This window comes from Capsicum annuum, chromosome 12 (genome assembly GCF_002878395.1).
Source record: "Capsicum annuum cultivar UCD-10X-F1 chromosome 12, UCD10Xv1.1, whole genome shotgun sequence".
In the NCBI taxonomy this organism is placed as follows: Eukaryota; Viridiplantae; Streptophyta; class Magnoliopsida; order Solanales; family Solanaceae; genus Capsicum; species Capsicum annuum.
Genome location: NC_061122.1, coordinates 83,918,086 through 83,935,829, shown reverse-complemented (window position 1 = coordinate 83,935,829; position 17,744 = coordinate 83,918,086). Strand labels below are relative to the sequence as shown.

General features: G+C 36.5%; 1 pseudogene; it reads left to right on the top strand.

The window, feature by feature from the left end:
- Positions 1-15,558: 15,558 nt before the first annotated feature.
- On the top strand, positions 15,559-17,608 carry LOC107851249 (annotated as a pseudogene).
- Positions 17,609-17,744: the final 136 nt, after the last annotated feature.

The following is a 17,744-nucleotide window of genomic DNA, read 5'->3' as shown; positions in this document are numbered from 1 at the left end:
AATAGAAAAACTCTAGAAAAGGAAAAGAGTACACATATCTAATAATGTGCATATAGGTTATATCATTAAAAACCTTACAAGAAAAATTCAGTGGACAAAATCTTTGACACGATCCAAATCAGGGCCTAGTCGTGTCACGTGCCTCAAGCCCAATCGGGATCGAAGACCACCCCCAATACCCAACCATAACCGCCCTGCACCCTATGTCGGATGAATTCTGAATATATAACAAGATAAAACAAAATTATAATTGAAAGGGAATAATAAAATCCATAACTATAACCAACCAAACATCCAATCGGTGTCAGCCTCAATACCAATACCAATGTCATGGCTGACACCAATACCGACATCGTCCATGCCCATAGTAGTTACACAAAGCCTCTTACTGAAAACAAAGAACATCTGGTCGGGACATGCCCCCAACCATAGCCAAAACCAAAGTCCTAGAAATAACTAAACAATATAAAGAAGTCCATAATATGAAATGGAGTCTTCCGGAGTATGAAAGCTCACGACTTCAGTCTGACACGAATGTTGTCCCCGAATCCAATCACTAAGTAAGAGGAAGAGTATGGCCGGTCATCGCGTATGGTCGGTTCCTGCATCGCGTAGGGATACAGTGCCCGAAGATGGGTTAGCGGGTGAACGCTAACATGTACTCAGGAATAAGGATAAAATAATGTCAACATTTAAAACTAAGTAAATTACCATGTGTGATTATGTATATATATAAATATATATATATGTATATTCCATACCGAAAAAGGGAATCGGGTTTAGCATGCATTTGAAACCTTTAACCTAGGCTATGTAGTTTGACCGTCCTAAAATCACCCACAGGCTATATGGGTCTAGTGTTACCCCCTGAACGGGCCCTAGTGCATGTAACCGCATGAACCGGAGATATCATAGGAGACGGGGATTCCCGTATACCCTTCTCCCTCCATGATACATATATGAAAGTATAAATGAAGCATTCCAGGCTTGGACATTAGAAAATTTCCTGGAATCCCGTTCTTCTGTCCCAATACGACTCATGGTACGAGCCGTATGTCGGGGTACGAATAGTAAAGTCCTGTCATAAGCTGATCAGTATTAGTTGGTGGGATGATTTTTATCATTGGAATGGATACAACTTAGGAGTGAGTGTCGTATGGTTCGGTACGAGTAATGTAGGTGACTTGTAAGGTAGTCAGTGTTTGATCCTTCTGGTGTTACATTCTTCCAGGATACAGATCATGGGTACGGATCGTATATTGAGGTTACGACTTAGGTAGATGAGTCGTATACTAGACAGCATCTGATCCATGGTTGAGGCTTGGTTACGATCAGATGGGTATCAACCGTAAAGGAGGTTACGACTCGTAAGAAAGTCAGTCGTGACCCTATGTCTGGTTTTTAAGGGATTTGAGTGGGGGTAATCTGGATATTTTCCTACTTACCCTAATAAGGACCCACAACTTCTAATACACTTAGAAGGTTATTTACCTTATTATTTTACTCTTAAACACTTAGAAATCCTTCCTAGACATATCATAATTCTCTCAAGAACTTTTGGGACAAAGAGTTAGGGTTTCAACTAAGGGATTACTTTGGGGCTTGTCTTGGTGAATTTTTTCCATCAATCTTCTTTGTTTAAGGCATGATTCTCTTCCTTAATTTTAATTTCAATTAAAGTCATGGTTACATGGTTTATTTTATGGTTTTTCTCTTGTATGATAATGGCTTTCAACTATTGATTTGGGAGTTTTGATGTTAAATGCTTGATTATGATTTCTTATGGTTTTAATTATGTTTTTTATGCATTAACGATGGTTTTGGACAATTGAATTGCACGGTAATGGTTTAATGGTAATGGAATTTGGTTTTGGTTATATTATGCCCCCAAGGTGTTTGATAAGATGTTTATAAAGATATGTTCATTGTATTGACTAATTTTAATGGCACTCTTGCTTGTTTTCAGCTTATATATGAAACTTTAAATATTTTTCAATGGCTTACAAAGGTTAATGGCTAATTGGTTATGCTTGTGGAGAACATGGTAGTCTCCTAAGAGGTTTAAAATGGCTAATAATAAGGCACTTGAATGTCCCTTTAATCTAAATGGTTTGGTTATGGATAATGCTTGCAAGTATGGTAGTATGACGATATCACTGGTTTATTGAAAGCCTTGGTTAATAACTGGATTGTTTGTTAATGGTTTTAATTGGGCATTAATGGCGTGAAACGTAAGCTAAGCCATGGAAGGTAGCGGTCCCGGGGGGGTCAAAATCGAAAACTCATATTTGTCTATATGAGGAATCTTCGATGGCAACATGCGAGCGTCATGTTTATATTGAAGGGATGTACTAGTCATCCTATAGATATTGCCTGGTCGTGTGACTACATGTACTGGACCCTTCAGTAGGAGGAGCTAAACCTATATAGCCCATGGGTGGTAGGATGGCTAAGCTACACAACCTAGGCAAAGGTTTTAATGGTATGCTAAACCCGGTCCCTTTTCCCAGCACTTACTTATATATGTATGGTTGTTTGCATTAGATGGTTTTCATTTGGTTTTGATAACTGGCATTACTTTATCCTTATCCCAAGTTTCATGCTAGTGTTAACCCGCTAACCTGTCTACTAGCGGTTGTATACCCATGCTATGCAGAACTAACCATTCGACTCCTCCTTCATAGTACTTGATTTGGGGATAGTTTATTGGACTGATGTGGTGAGCTTACATCCTTTCAGAAGACATCATTTCATATTGGAATTCTTAGACTTTTTACTTTCTTTCCGAATATCAGTTTTGTCCATGGTTGGGGGCATGTCCTAATCAGATATTTGTATTCTTATGGATAGAGATTTTGTGGTACTTTTGGGGGTTGGTATGGGCGGGATCGGTAATAGTGTCGGCCTTAGCATTAGCATTAGTGTTAGGGCTGACATCATTGGTCGATATTTGTTGGTTGTTCCATCATATTATATTTTAGGTTTGATTATTATATTATGTTTGATATTTTCTAAATGGTTTGGTATAGAATGGATGGTTGGTTTGGTATGGTTAGATTAGGTAGTGACCCTATCCCAGAGTCTTCATGAGAGCATTGGACAATCTTGTTATATGCTCAAAATTCAGCTCATCCAAGGTTGTACGGTGGTTGAGTTGGGTTAAGGGGGCGGTCCTCAGTCCTAGTTGGACTTGGGATGCCCATTACGACAAGGCCCTCGTTTGGTTTGCGTCAAGTTGGTATCATAGCCTAGGTTCATGGTCAATTAGAAGTCCATAAAGCCATGTCGAGTAGAGTCTCTTTTAGAGATGTGTAGTGCACCACACTCATAAGGGAGAGGTTGCAAGACATTTAGGAATGTTTAACTTTCTTGGTATTCTTTCTCCAAGCTTGACTTCTCAGTCTTGGAATCTCTTCTAATCCTTGTTTGTTCATCTTTCAAATCATGCCTCCTAAATATAAAACACAAGAAAATTCTTCTTACCCATCTGGAAGTGATGCTGATGGAGCACGTTCTACTTTCGAGGCTAATCTTCGATCTCATGGTCCTATTCCTGATTATATCGGAGTTCCTCCTATTTCTCGTCTTCCTCCTCCTACTCCTCAGGTCCCTCAAGGCAACCTGATGAATGTGGAGTTTCATTAGTATATGCATGTTATTGCCCAACTGGTTGTTGCTCAGGCCGAATAGGTTACGACTAGTGTTGTGTCTGCTGAAGCCGTTAGGCTTGGACTATTTATGAAGAGGAGTCCTCCTACTTTTAAGGGAGTGAAGGTAGAGGAAGACCCACAAGGCTTTCTTAATGTGATAGAGAAGATCTTTCGGGTAATGAGGGCTACTAATATGGAAAGAGTAAATTTTGCAGCTTACCAGCTCAAAGAGGTTACTTATCTATGGTATGAGGAGTGGGACAACGATAAGGGTGATGTAGAAGATGATGGTTTGTGGGGGGGCCTTTTCTAATGCCTTCATGGATGGGTTCTTTCCTCAAGAGTTGAGTGATGCTGAGATGGAGGAGTTTGTAAATCTCAAGCAAGGGAGAATGTCTATAAGGGAGTATGCTTTAAAGTTCCATCAGTTGTCGAGGTATGCTCCTGATTTGGTGGATGATAGGAGGTCGAGACTGAGAAAGTTTGCTTCTAGGCTAAACAAAGATCTAATGCTAGAGAGTAAGACCGTTTTGCTCATGAAGCATATGGACATGTCGAGGCTGACTGTTCATATGTAGCAGGTTGAGGATGAGAAAAGAAGGCAGGCGGAATATAGAGACAGGCATTAATAATATAAGTTAGTATGTTTATGCCTTCGTGCTCAGTGTGATTGTATATTCAGATCCTCGATTTATATCAGTTTCCATCACATAGTTTCAGACCTATTATTCATACAGTATCCATGATCTGCTATATCGCAGCTTCAGTTATACTTATATCATTAAAGTAAAATTTACAGAAACTAACTGTAGAGATTAACCATCTTATCATAAAATATTTGTCACTCATGCTTTAAGATATTTCATTTTTCAGTTTATTTCAGCCTATTGGTGAGTCTACTGACACGTAGCATGCATGTTTTATGATTACGTGTGAAATCAGTTTTACTTGTTGCATTCACTCCTGCATACCCAGTACATTCCAGATGTACTAATCCATATATACATCTATGTGTCTATATTATTTCATAATGTTGGTACTAATTATAGCCCACACATCACGATTAGACAGTTACAGATTTCAGCCAACAGGTGATGAGTTCTTCTACTTTGGGAACTCCAGACAGTTTTAGTTCATGTACAATTTATTTATTTTCCATGTGTATTGATTAGTGGTGGTTGGAGGCATGTCCCAACTATCTATAGTTAGTATAGTAGAGGTTTCATAGATGTCATTCAGAGTCAGTCATGAAAATTTCAGTTTCTTCCTTTAGTTTTATCAGATCATAAACTTTATTAGTAATGTATTTATTAATATTATTCCATGATTATGTTTTAGCACAACAGAACTTTTTATTCTTTTTATTATGATTCAGTTGCTTAACAGTATGCCAGTTCATGGGTTAGCTTGGGATCACTTGTAGTTTCAAGCACCGTGTGATGGTTGGGGGTAGTCTCAAGTTGTTACAGGTAGCCCACACCGCTTGCACTAACAGTTCTAATAAATCTCACATATATTGCAATCTCACACCAAGATAGAACAAAAGTACGTGTTATATCACATATAAAAAGAATAAAGGGAACATGCATATACAAGATCATCAAATATAAGTAAAAAAAGATACGATAAATACAGAGATGACAAGTCAATATGCCAATACAACACAACATAACACATTAAATTAAGTGTAATGTATATAATAATGATGATGATGATGATGCACGAGGTCATCGTACAACCTCTGAGATCATCGCATAATCCCCGTATACACCTACGGAGGCAAGCCTCCCAAGGTAGGACCCATAGAGGGTTTGTCAACCCATATACAATCCACATATCCCATATCTCCTTTCCAGCACAACCTTTGGAAAGAGTTTTATAAGATGTTATAATATCTTTTAAAAAGGTGTTGCTAGTGTTTCTCAAATGTTGCCACGGTAGAACCAATATTTCATGAATGAGTATAATATGAAGATATAATTCTCACAACCAATCACAATGAGTATTTCCACAAACAACCATATGATATATTTCCACAACCAACCACAATGATACATTTCCACAACCACATGCGTCAATATTCGCTAATTATTTTCGTATCATCCATGAATTTTCACATGTCTCATTTGCTAATAAAGTATGAATATAATCACAATACATCAATGGTACCACATTAGCATTTTAAAAACACAATACAATTATTCATATGTATTCAAGGCTATCAATATCACATAGAACCCCACACGGTCACACGTATCATATAATATCTCAATTTCGATAATTACATCACATATAAGCCCCACACGGGCACAACTCATAGATAGCCATTTTTAATGATTAGTTCCCACCATTAACATGCATTTTGTACCATCATTTAATAGTCAGCCCAGTCTGAAGAGTTAAGCCATAACCTACCTCGAAAGCTGAAACCAGTCCGCTACGCTTAAACCCAAGATCTTACTTTTCACGAATAATCCCAAACTCCATTAAAAACATCAAATATGAAATCTAGATGTCAAAACAAAACCAATGACATCCATATTGACTATTTTTTGTTTGAGATAAAAACGGACCCCCAAATGAGTTTTTTTAAAAAAAGAGTAAAATCAGAACTTTACTTCAAAAATATATTCCCCATATTTTTAAGAACCTACAGCTGAAAACTCAAGTTAAATCGAATAAAAAAAATGGGGTTCAAATTGAAGAAAAAACCATTTTGAACTTTACCGGGTAAAATCTTTGAAATCTGGATTAGAATCAAGAGTCGGAATTGTTTTGAAGGTTAAATTAATAAAAAACTAGTAATTATAAGATAAAAATATTATTCAAGTGAAAAGGAGTGAAATTTGGGTTTAAAATCATGCCCTAAGATTTTTGAGGTTTTGATAAATTAATCAAGAAATTATTAAGAAATGGGTGAATTTTTACCTTTAATCTGTAATAAAACCAAGAAAAAGGTGTTAATCTAGCTTTCCAAGCTCTCACAAACTCTACTTTTAAGCTCCACACTATTTTAGGTTTAACTCTCAAGAGGAAAGATGAAAAATGAGCAAAATGGACCAAAAATAGGGGTAAATCTGCTATATCTAGCAGAAAATCTGCTATAGTTGCAAATTTTTGTTTTTAAAAGTTAATTTGAAGTTTGATGGGGTGTCCAAAATTCGTTCGGAGTCTGAATTACACAAATGAACTATGCAACTATACTAAATTCGATGTTTCAGACGCAATGGTGATATCAGATTTTCAAAAAAAATATCATTTTTACAAAATTGACTCCTGAAAATTGAAATTATAATTTTCCAAACCGAGAGTCGAAATGAGATTTAAAAGCCATAAAATCATACCAAATATGCTAACACCCTAAAACCGATATTCCGAATCTACTGGCAAAGTCAGATTTTCTATCTGAGGTCGTTTCGATCAAATGTGGGTCGGGTCCCACACTCATATTTCCAATTTTCTAACTTCCGCCCAATAGGGTAAAATGAGCTCAGGTGCACCAGGATCCGAACCAAATATCTACTTAGCCTAAAATTGATATTCCGGAGCTGCTGGTATAGTCCGTTCGGTCATCTATCGTATGGATCAAAAGATATCCCCATAAGTCCAAAATAAGGCTCTTGAAGCCATCGAAAATCAAAATATTGCATAAATGATACCAAAGTGCATCGAAAATCATTCCAATCACTCCCAGACCACAGAAATATCATAATATAACTACGGGATGGGGTAAACAGTCAAATCACATAAAATCACAAATATCACATATTTCATCAAATTTTTAGGTAGTTATAGTCGAAATGCCAATTATCTTTTTATTAATACATCATCCAATTTTATCATTTTTGGGACAAAGATATTTTTATGATTAAGGTTATCTTCCATAAGCATGATATCTCCTTTATTACTAATTATTTTAGCCTTAGGGGCTAAGGTTATTTTCATTAATCTGCAATATACCCTATATATTATTGATATTTCTTTTGTATTTACCTTACTATTCATATTTTTTGTTTTAACATTTACTGTTGAATTACCCTATGTTGAGGGATTTGATGAAAGGATTATTCCAACAAAGACAAGACCCATTCAAATGAACCATGAATTAATGAAATACTATAAAAAGAAAATTAATGATTTATTAAATAAAAAAATTATTCAACCTTCTAAATCACCTTGGAGTTGTTTAACCTTTTATGTCAATAATGGCGCTGAAAAGGAAAGAGGTTCCCCAAGACTAGTTATCAATTATAAGCCCTGCTCTATGACTTCTTGTAGATTTTTAATTTTCGCTTCTACCTCTGGGGGTTTTAAAGAAGATTTAATTCTTTTGATTTTTATTTCACCTTGAAATAATTTATTTGTTGTGAAATTAAATTGATTTAAAGACCTTTTTATTTTTTATAAGGTCACTTTTTGCTTTTGATAAACTATTTAGATAGGGAAAAATAATCTTTTCCCTCAAAATAGTGGTATGGATACCATCTAATTCGGCAGTATAAGGTTTTATTTGATTTGTAAAAGGTATACCTAAAATTATCTCTTCATTTATATCTTTGGTTATTACAAAGTCATTTATGAAATAAATTTCATCATTACATATGTGTGCATTGTGTCGTTTATAATTTATTTTTAATCTTTCGCGTGTTGCTGAGAATAATTTTGTAGTACTTTTTTCAAGATACTTACTGGGGATGATTCCTTTAATGATGCAGTTTCGATCTGCTCCTGTGTCTAGTAGTGATACCTTTTGAATTATGTAATTTTTATTTATAACTAATGTAACGGGTATATGGTAACTTTGTGCTTTATCTTTTGTAATTTTGTCAATTTTTGAATGATTTTCTAGGAACTTAATATCTTTATTATTTCTTTTTATTTTTTATACTTCTCCAAGCTCTAATTGACGTGGTTTAGATTTTCTGTTAGAAGTTAAATTGTTAGTTAGTCAATTATTATTAAATTGCTACTTAAATATTTTTGCTTCTCTTTTTAAGTATTGTAACTATACTTGAAGGTCTTGTATAGTTGTTTCTAATTTTTGTTCTTTGCCTGACATATTTCTCATAGTAGAGGATGCAATTATTTCTTTATCAAAATGTTGATTAAGAACAATATTTTTTAAGGCTATTAAATATTTCTTCCTAAGGCTTGGATCTTCTAAATGATTGATAATATCAAACAACACTTCTTTTTTCCTTTTATTATTGGTAATAACATTAATACAACGATTATTGCAAATGCAGCATGAACCGGTGTATTTATCATAATTAGCTAATTTATTATTGCAAATGTTATTAATATTTTTTGTTAGAGAGGAATTATCTTTGGTTTTTTCAAAGATGCAACATAAATTATTACTTCTGTCTTTTTTATTTAAGATTCTGCAACGTTTAGTTTTATGATTCATATTTTTAGTATCCCAACCTGTACTATATTATTTACATTAGATGTTGAGTTTTTATTATTTTCTTTAATAATGTCATTGGTGACTTTTAATTTGGATTTTAGTCGTCCATTAATTTTTCCTAAAATACCATCAGTTACTTCAAACTTTTGTTCAAATTTAGGAAATTTATCTTTAGAGAATTATGGTAATTTAAAAATTGGATGAGTTTCTAATTTTTTATCATAATAAGAAGAACTCAGTTTATCTTTAAAAGTTAATTTATTCTCGGCTTCGGGAACCTGTTTAGATATTACATGTAATAATTAATTTGTATAATTATTTTGTTGGAGTATTTTATTTATATCCTTATTTATAGGAACACCTTTAGTATCTACTATATCTAATTTAAAAGGTGAGGCAGTAACAATTCTACCTTCTACTGGTAGGCTAATTTCTTCTAACGGAGGAATTATTGATTCTACTACTTTATTATTAGTAGTATACCATTTATTAACAATCATGTTTACCGAATCCTTTTGATCATCTAATTTTTCTGTAATTTCAAACCATTTAAAAATTCAATATTGCATCTTAATCTTTGCATATCATTGTACTATTTTTATCTAAAAGAATATCTTTCTTTTAATGAATATTTTTGTTTATACCATTCCTTTTTAATAGAATTTTCCGGACTATTCCATAATTTGTCTAAAAATTCAAAGTCAGGTACAAATATTACATCTAACCTAATCATGCATAGAGAATTTCTTACTCCTAGTATTTCACTAGCAGTGGGACTTATTGATTTTTTTAGTTTTTAAATTTGTAGATTCATATTCCACTTTTGGAATTATTTTTGAGAAATCAACTCCTTTTAATTTTTTTCAATATCTTCTAATGTTACCCCTTGCCGTATTCATCAATCAAAACTATATCATCCGCGAAAAACATACACCAAGGCACCTCGCCTTGTATACTCCGCGTCAGTACATCCATCACCAAAGCGAATAAAAATGGTCTAAGAGTTTATCCCTGGTGCAACCCGATCAAGACTGGGAAATGCTCAGAATCTCCTCCCACTGTCCTTACCCGAGTCCTCGCCCTCTCATACATGTCCTCAATCGCTCTGATGTACGCCACAAGAACACCCCTCGCCTTCAGGCATCTCCAAAGAACCTCCCTAGGGACTTTGTCATACGCCTTCTCCAGGTCTATAAACACCATGTGAAGATCCCTCTTCCTCTCTCTATACTGCTCTACCATTCTCCGCACAATGTGAATTTCCAGGCATAAATCCAAATTGGTTCTCCAAAATAGACACCATCTTCCTCAACCTTCACTCCACCACCCTCTCCCAAATCTTCATTATGTGACTCAACAACTTAATACCCCGATAGTTGTTGTAACTCTGGATGTCACCCTTGTTCTTATATAGAGGAATCATCGTGCTCCATCTCCATGCCTCGGGCATCTTTGCCGACATGAAAATATTGTTAAACAAGTTGGTCAGCCACCTCAACCCTGACCCACCAAAGAACTTCCAAAAATCTACCGGAATCTCATCGGGTCCAGTCGTCCTGCCCCTTCACATTGTGCGAATAGCATCACCGACCTCCTCTACCCTAAAACACCAACAAAATCCAAAATCGCGACACTCCCCAGAATGGTCCAACTCTCCTAACACCACACCTCTGTCCCCTTCATCATTCAAAAATCTGTGGAAATACTCCTGCCATCTTTCCTTAATGAGGGTGTCGTCAACCAAAACTCCATCATCCCCTCCTTTAATGCACTTCACCTGATCCAGATCACGACCCTTCCTCTCCCTAACCTTGGCAATCCTAAATGATCTTAGGTGTATTTATACGCCTAAGCACCATAATTTATCCATATTTTAGCTATGTTTAGAGAACAAAGTGCCTAGTTTCTTATGTTTTTACTTTACTTCTATGTAATTGAGCTAACCGATGTGATTAGCATGATTTCAGGCATTAATGAGGTAGATGAAGATATTATGGGACTATGGAATGTGAATGTCATATAACACAAGAGAGAGTAGCAACCTAGACCAAATGTGGCGCCTAGAAACTACAATCTGGACCAAACGTGGCGCCTATAAACTACAATCTGGACCAACTGTGGCGCCTAGAAATTATGTCCAAGACCAGTTTGTCATTTATAATTAGCTCAGGAACCTAGAAGGCAATTATGAGAGAAAAGATTACTAAAAGGCTTAATGCTGAATTTTTATTGATTATTCAATTATTCTGTATTATTCAGAGAGGGGAGAATAGCGGCTTAGGGTGGCGAGAGAGAAAAATGTTTTTTCTCTCTTACTTTCACCATTCGCACACCAAGATCGTCTTCTAGTTTTTGGTATGATGAATGTATTTATGATGATTTTCGTTTTATTCATGAGTAGCTAAGTTTATTAGTTAGGGTTATGGAAGCCTTGTAGCATATAATCTATTACTTTGGATTTTGAATTCATTATGCATTGACTTGTTTATATCATACTCTCTTCGCTTATCTTGAATTCTCGTGGTTGCAAACATAGAGGATATGCCTTAAAATGCAACTTATTCGAAAGAAAGGTTGTTGTTCGGAAAAGAGAGTAGTGATAAGAAAATAGGATTACCAACCCCTATTTCATAAGTTAATGTCTTAGCAAGATTAACTACTTGGAGATTTCGTATTGTTTTTGGTAAACGCTTTTGATTCGAGAGAATTAAAGTGAATTAGTCCTTGATGGTTGAGAAACACTAGGATTATGTTATTAAATACAATACGTTTCTTTGTAAACACAATGCATGTATGAAATCATAGCGCCCATAGTTAGAAAGTATTGAAAACTATAAGGTGGACATAACCCTAGCTTGCTATTTCTCTGAATTTGAATACTACTACACATATTTCATCTTGTTAAACTGAAACCATTAATTTGTGAATTGAATCAAATCCCCCCTATTTATTTTACGGAATCAAACGATTAAAAGTCAACTAATCTGTATACAACTTAATTAGCACCATATTCCCTGTAGGAATCGACCCCAACCTAGTTGGGTTATATATTTGACAACGACCGCTTACTCTTTCGTAAGAGAGGTGTAATTTGGGCGTATCACTAAACAACCCTTTCTCCCCGCCTTTCTTCTCTAACACCTTATACAAACTCTTAAAGGCTGCTGTCTTAGCAGCCATGATAGATAACTTAGCCTCCTTTTTAGCTACCTTGTACTCCCCCCTGCTCACCCGCTTCTCTTCTTCAACCTTACTCTCCACCAACTTAGCGTAAGCCGCCTTCTTCGTCTCCACCTTTTTTGTAACCTCTTTATTCCACCACAAATCCCCCCGATACCGGTCAGACCGACCACTCGAAACACCCAATACCTCTCTAGCTGACTCCCTGATGCAACTATCGACTCTATTCCACATACTATTCACATCCCCTCTGCACTCCCACACCCCCAACCCTTCCAACTTAGCCCCTATCTCTAGGGCACTAACCGGAGTCAGAATGCCCCACCTAACATTAGGTCTACCCTTCCTACCCCGACGCATTTTACCTTTCTTGATAACTAAATCCATCACCAGGAGCCTATGCTGAGTCCCGAGATTCTCGCTCGGAATTAACTTACAATCCTTACACAAAACTCTATCCCCTTTCCTAAGCAACAAAAAGTCAATCTGATTCTTGGCTATCCTACTACAAAAAGTAACCAAGTGTTTTTCCTTCTTCAGGAAGCTAGAGTTCATGACCACCAACCCAAAGGCCCTCACAAAATCCAAAAACGCAGCTCCCTCGTCATTCCTAACCCCGAACCCAAAACCCTCATGCACATCATCATACCCTAATGGTGCAGACCCAATGTGCCCATTGAAATCCCTCCCTATGAAGAGTTTCTTCGAACTAGGCACACCTCTAACCACCTCGTCCAAAACCTCCCAAAAGCTCTTCTCCTCCTCGTCGTCCAGGCCCACCTGTGGTGCATACGTACTACGGAAGTTCAAAGTAGACCCCCCCAAGACCAACTTAATAGTCATGACCCTATCAATAACCCTTTTAACCTCCACTACCTACTCCCTAAGCTCCTCATCCACTAAGATACCTATGCCATTCTTACGCCTATCACTACCTGATTACCACAACTTGTACCCATCTACCTCCCTCTCCTTAGAACCTACCCGCTTAGTCTCCTGGACACACGCAATAATAATCTTTCTCCTCCTAAGAATCTTAACCAGTTCTATCGACTTACCCTGCAGGGTCCCAATGTTCCACGACCCTACCCTTAAACTATCAACTCTCTTAACCCCTCCCTTAACACCTCGCACTCCGTAAGTCGAACCTAACCCACCCTCAGCCCCCGACCTCACCCCCGACCCCCAATACCCCCAGGACATGACCCTATTCCACCATGAGCCACCCAAGCCACTACTCACACAAAGTACCACCAAGTCTAAGAACAACAATAACAATCAATGCACACATAAAGCTCAAACTACAATAAAAATTTAAACACTACAAATGCTATAAAAATACAAAAACTATGCGCAGAAGGGAATCAGAAACAAGAACAGGAAAATTCGTAAGAGACAGACCAGAACCAAAAGACAAAAAAATAAACAAGAAGTGACCAAGTAAGGAATCAAACAAGAAACACAATAGATCAAAGTAACCAAGCTATTGAAAGTGCCTAACTAATAAAGTAATAGATGTTACCGAAAGTTTGGTGTCGGAATATAGGTTGCCGGTCAAAGTCTCCGGGAAAAAAGCCGCTGGTGCTTCGCTGGAGTGTCGCCGGTGCGTCGCCGAAAAAGTCGTCGGGGCTTCGTGTGATTATTGCCGGGATTTGGTCGCCAAAATCTGTAAGCCGATGACTGTGTACCAACCTGTTGCTGGTGCATCTTTCTGAGTCAAGCCTATGGACGACGCAGTTTCCTTTCGGCCGTCGGAGTCAGACGGTGATAGCCCGAATCTCCCCGGCAGGCTAGCTGGGTTGATGGTATGGGAAGAGAACAAGACGGGAAGGGAGAGAGAGACCCAAGAGATAGGCCAGAAAGTGAGAGAGGGGATGACGTACTTACTTGTTGCCTCCGCTGTTAAGTCGCCGGTGTTTGTGTCACCGGAGTCAAGCTTGTCAAATGGTAAAGTTATACACTTTACCATTATTATCCCAGTTATACAGCTTTATTATTATTATCCCAGTTATACAGCTTTGTTCTCTGACAATATATGGTAAAGTTATGCGTGTGTGTTTCACTATCTTGTTCCAAATTTTTTTGCATATGTACCTTTTTGTTTTAGGCACCGGTAATCTTGCAAAATTTCTTACAGAAAATTATATAAATATGTATAATTGTGTATGTAGTTCAGATAAACCACTGCATTTTCCATGATTTAAGTAATTTGGAAAGACCACTGCGTTAAGATTGTTTCTGTGGTTTTGAATTTTATGCCAAGAATACTTACGTTTTAGTACTCCCTCCGTTCTATTTTACTTATCTCAATTTAATTTGGTACATTAATTAAGAAAAATAATTAATAACATAATTAATTTATCATAGTACCCTTAATAAATGATGTTTAATTTGAAGAAGTAAAACATGAAAAAAAAATTATTTCTTCTTGATTTGATTTGTGAAAAATGAGAAGTAAAATAAAAAATTAAATTAAAAAATTTATGACAAATAAAATAGAACGGAAGGAGTATCTCTTAGTGGTCCATTATTCCAGTGTCAAGTTTCCATTGCGGATGTCAATTAGGCCGCGGTATTTTTTAAATAATTTACTCTGCCCTTGCCCCATTTAGTCCTTTTTCATGTGTTTCTCTTTAGTTTTTATACCGTAAAACAATACTAATCCCCCAGAGGAAAAAAAAAAAAAAGACACCATGGGAACTGAAGAAAAAGCAACAAAGCTACCACACAGAATTTATTATTATTATTATTATTATTATTATTATTATTGTTATTTACATTTTCATTTTTCCATTTAAGAAATGTGTCCTTTTTACTTGACAGCCTCGACACTTTCACCGTAAAATGCAATGTTTTAACCAAAATATTTTTTTTTTTTTGGAGATACGGCCCTTGAAAAATTTATTTGTTATTCTATCCGTTTAAAAAAAAAATGATCTACTTTAATTTGATAAAAATTTAAAAAAAATAAAGAAGACTTTTGAATCTATTCATTTTAAATTAAAAATTATGTCAAATATATTAAAATACTCTTTAATTTTATGATTATAAACATATCATATGAAAAGTTTAAATTAAAATATTATCAAAAAAAGGAGTCATTCTTTAATTAAAAGTAGGCCACTTTTTGAGACGGAGGGAGTACTACCTCTCCAAAATTACTAATCTCAAATTTCTTAATTTAACTTCTCATTTTACTTATCTTATTTTATTAATTAAGAAAGATAATTTTTTTCTCCGTAGTTTATCGTTGGCATTAATTAGGACTAACAATTTTAACAGGTGAGTCGGTGACCCGCCCTGCCCCATCTAAAATTTTCAAAAATCTAGTTTTGCCTTCCCCGCCCTGCCCTGTTGACAGTTTGACCACCCTGCCCCAGTTGCTGTTCCCCTAGTTTTCATATTTCATCTTCTTGGTCCAATCAAATATTTTAGTCGGATTGTAATTGGTAATAATAGCTTTTCTTTGTCTCTTCAGATGCAGTTCTTGTCAAGACTCACTGGCAAGACCATTACTCTAGAGGTTGAGATTTCCGACACTATTGCTAATGTCAAGGCCAAGATTCAAGATAAGGAAGGAATTCCACCTGATCAGCAAAGGCTAATCTTTGCCGGAAAGCAGCTAGAAGATGGCGAGAATCTTGATGATTACAACATTCAAAAGGAGTCGGCCCTCCATCTTGTCCTCTGTCTACGCGGTGGCATGCAGATTTTTGTTAAAACTACCATCACCCTTGAGGTTGAGAGCTCAGACACCATTGACAATGTAAACGCCAAAATCCAGGACAAGGAAGGTGTTCCTCCAGACCTGCAGAGGTTGATTTTTGCTGGAAAGCAACTTGAGGATGGAAGGACACTTGCAGATTACAACATTTAGAAAGAATCCAACCTTCACCTTGTTCTTCGCCTTCGTGGTGGTATGCAGATCTTTGTGAAGACTCTTACTGGCAAGACCATCACCCTTGAAGTCGAGAGCTTTGATACTATTGACAATGTCATGGCGAAAATCCAAGACAAGGAGAGGATTCCTCCAGACCAGCAGAGATTGATCTTTGCTGGGAAACAACTTGAAGATGGAAGGACCCTTGCAGATTACAACATTCAGAAGGAATCAACCCTTCATTTGGTGCTTCGTTTGAGGGGTGGCATGCAAATCTTTGTTGAGACTTTAACAGGGAAGACTATCACGTTGGAGGTTGAGAGAATGAGAGTTCAGATACGATTGACAATGTGAAGGCCAGAATTCAAGACAAGGAAGGTATTCCCCCGACCAGTAGCGTTTGATATTTGCAGGCAAGCAACTTGAAGATGGGAGGACACTCAGCTGACTACAACATACAGGAGGAGTCGACACTTCATCTGGTGTTGCGTTTGAGGGGAGATATGCAAATATTTGTCATGACACTGACAGGAAAGACCATAGCTTTAGAGGTGGAGAGCTCCGGCACTATTGATAATGTGAAGGCGAAGATTCAGAGCAAAGAAGGGATCCCACCGGATCAGCAGAGGTTCATCTTTACTGATAAGCAGCTGGAGGATGGGCGCACCCTTGCAGATTATAATATCCAAAAGGAATCCACACTTCACCTTGTGCTTCGTCTTTGTGGAGGCGACTATGCAGTGCTTCTATAGCTGCTGTAGGTTGTGTTTGTTTTAATGGCTCTGTTCCTTTCTAAACAAAGGATTGTGTAGTAAGATTTATTGTTGGCTTTTGAAGCAGTCTACTGTTGAATGACAAAGTTTAAGTGGATTTATGATATGATGATTTTCTTTGCTTCTTTTCCTATTTTCTGCCCAAAGTCAGGTCATTCTGTTTCTTGATTAAATGTTGCCTTCCTCATCTTACTCCTGTCCCCCAATTGGCTCTGGTCCATCTAGTCTTATTTTGCACATCGGCAAATACCATTTGAGTATGAAATCGGGTTTTGGTAGCAAAATGTTTCTTTTGCCATTAATTAGCTGGATGCTTTTAAGACGAAGGCTAGTTTGTATTTTTATTGCATCATCAGTCATCATCACTCAATCGTCACAGGAATGCTCTCTCCCATTGTTTAAACACAAAATATGTGGAAAAAAGGGAGTTCAAAGTCTTTTTTAAAGCAAACTTAATTTACTCCGAAAGACACTGAATTGTTTCTGAATATCAGAACTGAAATTGCTTCATTTATTATCTAGATATGTCAACGTCAACGCTCTCAAAACAGTGAAATTATGAAACATTAGAGGGGAGAGAATCATAATTCATAATAAGCAAATCAAAAGCTCTTAGTTATTGTGCGCTAAAATACTCAACTGAATCTATATTGATCTTTTATGCATGTTGAAATGGTGTGAGTTCAGGGTAATCTGTGTTTCACCTAAATAAAATGAACATCCAATTTTGACGTGCTTAAACCTACTAACTTCTGTCCTATTTATTCATTTCAAATATTTTTATGCGGAACTAATTAATGATCAATTTGCAATTTGTTTATGAAATAACGAACTAAATTCACAAAAAGAAA